Genomic DNA, 7085 nt, shown 5'->3' on the forward strand with positions numbered 1-7085 from the left:
GAGATGGGCAGAGCATGTAGCATGTATGGAAAAATCCAGAAATGCATATAGAGTGTTAGTTGGGAGGTCAGAGGTAAAAAGACCTTTGGGAAGGCCGAGATGTAGATGGGAGGATAATATTAAAATGGATTTGAGGGAGGTGGAATATGATGATAGAGACTGGATTAACCTTGCACAGGATAGAGACCGATAGCGGGCTTATGTGAGGATGGCAATGAACCTGTGGGTACCTTAAAAGCCATAAGTAAGTTGAACACAACAAACTTCCCGCAACCTTCTTGACTTTTCCAAACATATTTGCTTTTATTTACTTTTTGGTCCACACTCAATTTTAGTTCAGATTCTGACTATTCTTTGCATATGAGATAGTTGTCAATGTCTTCAGAGTCTGACTGTTCAGTTATTTCTTTCTTCCTTTATTTTGTGTTGTTATGAGGAATAGTTGATATTGAAGGTGATAGCAGTGTCGAAGTATATGTTAATGAAATAGAACCCTCACTTGAGCATGAGCAGTACTTTTGCCTGCCACCACTTGCACTCGCTTCCTGCCTCATCTGAGAGTTACACCTCTTGTAAACTATCAATCATTCTTCTTTCAGGAATTTCGTGAAACGATCTCATTTTCTCCACGCTTGAAATCAGTAATAAATTCTAAGAGGTGCGACACTGCATAGATACACTCCATATTTTAAGAATCCTGTTTCCAGGTTTTGATTTCCACTTGTTGCTGTGCTTTCATGTAAGTCTTTCAAGAGCTTTGGGAAATCTTGCTTCTGAAGCACAGTATTTTGGATTCTTTTCAATGGTCCAAAGGAAGCAACATCCAAGGACTGTGTTAGCTGAGTGCTGGCACACAAATTAGATATTATTTCTTACACTTACTTTTAACACATCTTGTATGATATGACAGGACAAATTATAACCAGTCACTACTTTCTTCCCTTTTAATTGTTTCAATCTTGGAAGCGCATAGAATGAAACCAATCCATGAATGTCACAGTCAAACCAACCACTGGGTGTATTACTGTACCAGACTCCCTTGGGGCTATTTTTAGTTCAAGTATTCCACATGTGGGATGCTATGTACACAACAAAATGGGAAGAATTCTCCTGCTGCACGTTCACAATAGATCAAAGATGTTCTGATTTTTTTGTATGTTACGTATTGTCTCTGGATATTTTATTTCTCTTTTTGTTACAACTTTTTTCTGTTCGGGATTATCACTCAATTTAGACTCATCATAATTCCAGATGTTCTGTGGTGGGACATCTTTCACAACTTCACTTAAATTGCGAATGAAGTTTTGCAATATTTGTTCATTGAGTCCAGTTCTCGTTTTCTTAGTGTTTGTGGCAAAGCAAACTGTCAGGTCCTTATGTCTTTTCATATCCAGTTATTGCTCGACAAATTTTCCTTGAACTGCTTCACAGTCCTTTCTCTAGCTTGCAGATAATCCTTTACATTTTACAATATGCTGCAGGTAGAATGTATCAATTGAGAATCCAAATTACTCATTTGTATGATACAGGCAACAAAAGATTCCTCTTCATGGATCCAAAAAAATTATTGGTCTACCTGGTTTCTTGGAGTGTTTGTCTTTCAATTTATAGTTTATTGTTCTAGGGATTTTGAAATGTGCCTCTGTGTTCTGAGTAATTCTTCCACTTCTCACTGCATGAAGACACTCTTGCAACTTATTTTCCAAGTAGTTTCCATACAATATGGTGCCTAGAGAGCATTTATATATTCTCGACATTACTGTAAGATGTAATAAAATAAATTCAAGTAATTCAGCTGCAATACAAAATATAAATAATAATAATAGTTTTTAATTTTTATGGAAGGTGCTGGCATCCCCAATTTAACCTCAAATTAACCTTGGTTAGAGAACTGTTCTGTAACACTATTTGCCCACAAAACAGCTGCACTAACAAAACCAGATAGTCTAAATGTATGAATAAGGAGAAGATATATGTATAACTTACCTTTTGATTGTGCACACTTCTGTAATGGACGATAATAATTAACTTCATCTATACTTCAATCAGTTTATGCACATTATTATATTGTGACTTTTATTTCACACAAAAATGTTACTTTTATTTACAACAATAAAGACTTTCTAGGCAGGGTTTGGAATTGAACATTGTACGAAATGGAAATATAAAAATTGGAGATTTATCCTTCGAAGAGGTGGAAAAATTCAAATATCTTGGAGCAACAGTAACAAATATAAATGACACTCGGGAGGAAATTAAACGCAGAATAAATATGGGAAATGCGTGTTATTATTCGGTTGAGAAGCTCTTATCATCCAGTTTGCTGTCCAAAAATCTGAAAGTTAGGATTTATAAAACAGTTATATTACCGGTTCTTCTGTATGGTTGTGAAACTTGGACTCTCACTCTGAGAGAGGAACATAGGTTAAAGGTGTTTGAGAATAAGGTTCTTAGGAAAATATTTGGGGCTAAGCGGGATGAAGTTACAGGAGAATGGAGAAAGTTACACAACACAGAACTGCACGCATTGTATTCTTCACCTAACATAATTAGGAACATTAAATCCAGACGTTTGAGATGGGCAGGGCATGTAGCACGTATGGGCGAATCCAGAAATGCATATAGAGTGTTAGTTGGGAGACCGGAGGGAAAAAGACCTTTGGGGAGGCCGAGACGTAGATGGAAAGATAATATTAAAATGGATTTGAGGGAGGTGGGGAGTGATGATAGAGACTGGATTAATCTTGCACAGGATAGGGACCGATGGCGGGCTTATGTGAGGGCGGCAATGAACCTTCGGGTTCCTTAAAAGCCATTTGTAAGTAAGTATGACTTTCTATATTTCTGAATTTAACTCTTGATGTCCCAATGTCACCTACAGGTGACACTCCCTAACAAGCTGTCCAAAATTAGCAGTAAATATATTTAAACATAAATCGCCGTCGACAATGCCTTATTAGACATCTGGTAACTGAATTTCAACCATTTTTGGCAACTAGCTCGTAAATCTGCAGCAGTAGAGAAGAAAACATCAGCGTGAATGCAGAAGAATCTCAGTTTTGTGCGCACTTCACATAATGACTTGTGAAAATAGTACTAAGAGTTAAGTAGTTTTATTTTTGTTTCCATATATACATTACTAAATTATTAATATTATATATGCAATTTTCAAAAACAGGAAAAAACGGTGCATATGGTGTATATAGGGACTACAAAGTGACATGTCACCTCCAGGTGACATTGGTCAGATACATTAAACATCCGATCTCATTATGTTAGTATAGTTATGTTACTTATTTTTCTTCTATAGTCTGACTGTGTATGAAATATTGGAGGTGATGGACGAAGATACAGTTGGAGCTTCGTCTGTTATTGATATTACCATATTTTCACCGGCTAATGGACCAGTTATCGATGAGGAAAGTGGTGATGAAACAACCAGTGACATCAACCATCTTCCAGGAAGAATACTCAGACCTACATTTGAAGTCAACGTTACTTCTGCCAATGACGTACTAATAGATAATGATGAAGGAAGTAACCCGAAACTACCAACAATTGACTAGATAACAATGTCCAATTCTTATATTGAGGAAATAAACACTGAAGTTTCAACAGACAAGAGCAAACTACCGAATTCAGATATGAATATACATGGAAGAAATAATTATTATCTACGAAAGAACACAGAACATTTCTCGCGATGAAAGACAATCTATTTCTAGTATTAGACTTCAGCAGAGAAAAAAAATTAATTTACCTACTTCTAATATTTATTTTCGTAATAAAGAGTGGTCTGACAAAGAAGAAATCTTTACTTGTAAATCTGGAAGAGGCGACTTAGATGAAACATTTACAGATTATAATGAATCAAAACTTACTCCTGTCTAATGTTTCGAGCTCCTGTTCAGTGAAGAAATACTCGCTGTCATGTGTAAAATGTCAAAATTGTTGCCCTCCAAAGGAATCATTCTACTGAATTGGACAAAAATTATATAAAAAGTTTACATTGCCATTCTCTTACTGACGGGCTACATGTCTCCCCAAAGCATAACAATGTTTTGCGAAACAAAATCAGATGTACACAATGAACTTGTATCCAATACCATGAGGAGAAGTAGGTTTACAGAAATCCACCAATATTTACATCTTTCGGACAATTTCAATCTTCCTCCTATTGATGAATTTGGGAAAGTCCGAAGATACTTCGAGATTCTAAATGGCAATTTTGGCCAACAGTTTGAAAAGATATGGTGGAGTCACAAATCTATTCATGAACAATGGTTCCCTGTTATTGAAGACAGTGACAATCAGCATATTCATATTCATGCGTTTTGGATATAAACTATGGTCAGCAGCTTGGCTACCTCGCTAAGCACATGAAAAAGCGCAATCGTGGTGCAGTATCTTTCGCTGTGACACAGGATGATGCTGTTGTTCAATGGCATGATGATAATATTTTCACTCTTGCTTCAAACTGACACAATGTAACTCCAATTTCGAAAGCAGCTCGAGTCAGTGCTATTACAGGGAAACGAAGCAAAATTCAAGTGGATTGCCCTTCGGTTATTGAATAGTACATCAAATACATGGAAGGAGTAGATAGATTTGACGAAAATGTTCATTCTTTGAAAGTGAGCTTTCATTTAACGAAATGGTGGTACACAATTTTGCATTTGATCTCGATGCAGCCTGTCATAATGCGTGGTTAATATCAAGAAGAGATGCAATACAAAAAGACTTGACATATTGAGAATTCCGGCGAAATATCGTGCAAGTATGTTGTGGTCTTTATGGGAAAGCTCCATACAGACATCCAGCCATCGATTCAGTCCCATCCAGTAGTATTATCACATATATGCTAACTTAAATATTCTCCACTGAATAAAATATGATATTGCAGTCATTAAATGTGACAATAAGATTTATTGCCCAATGTCACCTGCAGGTGACACCCCTACAGTTCGTTTGTAAATATGATTTTCCATGAATTCTCAATAAACAATACTTCTATAGGCTATAATAAACATTATTTAATCATTTATAAACAATTTGTACATCTGTAATGAGTTTGGGCTAAGACGGGTTAAACACTCCCGTCAACAATGAGTATTTCACTCCACACATCAACACAGTATTCGTTATTGCACTCCACAGACGACAATGACAATTCACTTGGATTATTGAGAACAACAATGTACCGTACTCCTAATCTCAACTAATATTCACAAAGCACTATTTACAGAACAAAACTGTCAGTTCTCAGTTCGTTTGTCTTGGCTAGCTCTTCTAGTTTATTCACTCAAGTTCACAGTATATCGAACCCAAGACTTCCAGAGACAGTCCACTGCATTCGAACTCAAGACTTCCGGAGACAGTCCACTGCACTCGAACTCAAGACTTCCGGCCGCGTTGCTTCCACCTGGACGCTCACTGCTGCTTCACAAACTCACTTAAGTTCACTGTTCTTCGAACCCAAGACTTCCACTGGATACGTCTCTCGCAGCTGACTGTCTAACCAAAAAACTGGCTGTCCGGCTCGCGTCTTCTATTTATCACTAAACCATAGTTTCCAGAAAGTACTGTTTCTCCACTATCACCGCAGTCGGCCTCCTTCCCCTCTCGGCATGCAGACGTTCCCCTCTCCTCTCTACATTGCGCTCAGTGCCCTGCGGAGCTCACTTCGTCTCTCGCGCCTCCTGCACACCCTCCCCTCCACCGGACATGCGCCCGAACTCCGAATCAACGAGAAGCTTCTAGCAGGGTTGCCACAATATTATAAAATAATGTATCGAATTTATTTAATATCTATATACATTATATAGGCTTATGGTTGTACTTCTCTTGGAGATTTGTCTTTCCATTTTCAGTGCTATCAAATTGTTACATAATTTAATTTTTTTCGGGATCAGAGTCCATGCAATATCTCATCTCTCATTATAAAGGGACTCTAGAGCCTAGACATTACAGATAGTATGGAATTTATTATTTCATCAATCTAATTTATTTCTATTTGAGCACATATGTGTATCTAGATTTGCTAATTGTATGATAATTTATGTCAATCAATCAGAAAGAATACCTATGTTCATTGTCTCAATTCTTACATTCAATTATTATCGAGAGTCTAGTAATATACACATAATTTGCCGTCTATTGGTGTAAGTGACAAACAGACAAATTTGATTCATGCAAACAGCTAAAGATAAAGTTTTTCATAGATGGTGCAAAGTTATCCCTGCAGATGTCAAGTATCCCCGTTTTACGGTACTACTTAAGGCACATTAATTACTGGTACCATAAATTAGAATATGAGTAGAGTGGAGTAGTTTATTGTCACATTTCATTTACGAAAAGTTTACACTATCAAATAATATGAAATGATATTCTCGTGTACGTAAGTACCAGTATGATTGATTTTTGCTACTCTACATTTAATTTATTCAAGACATCGTGGCTATTTAAGGCAAAACATCATTAAAGTTTTGTAATACAGTTTTATTTTAAAATAAGCGTGAAAACCGAATACTTTATTTCATTTAATGAGTCATACCATGTTGTTTAAATATTTGAAAAGAATAATTGAAAAAGTAGCAGTACCCATTATAATTTTTTTTAATTATAATAAACAGTATTTTAGATTAAGAACTCCCTGAGTACAAAATTGATCATTATTTTCATTTTCTCGAAGCTAACTAAACATTTACACACTTATAGGGTCTAAGAATTATTAATATATCCATGTATCTTTTCGACTAAATTGTATGGTGGGATATGTGGGGTACTGTACACACTCATAATACTAAAATATGCTTTTAAAATAAATAGCCTATTTTAAAAGGCAGCTATTATGCGATGACTAGGACGCGAAAGCATAATAACACTTTACACATGAGTTTGGTACCTTTACCTTGAATCTAGTTGGCGAGACTTGAAAGTCTGAAAAATTTGAATTTTAAAAGCATAAAAGAGCATAACCTCAAAAATAGAGCATCTTTTTTTTTTTTTTTTTTTTTTCAATGGCGAATATTAAAGCACTGTTTCTGTCAGTAATGCACATTTTTATCTGCCTAATTAGAGGAAAA

The sequence above is a fragment of the Periplaneta americana genome, chromosome 11 (genome assembly GCF_040183065.1).
Source record: "Periplaneta americana isolate PAMFEO1 chromosome 11, P.americana_PAMFEO1_priV1, whole genome shotgun sequence".
Taxonomy (NCBI): Eukaryota; Metazoa; Arthropoda; class Insecta; order Blattodea; family Blattidae; genus Periplaneta; species Periplaneta americana.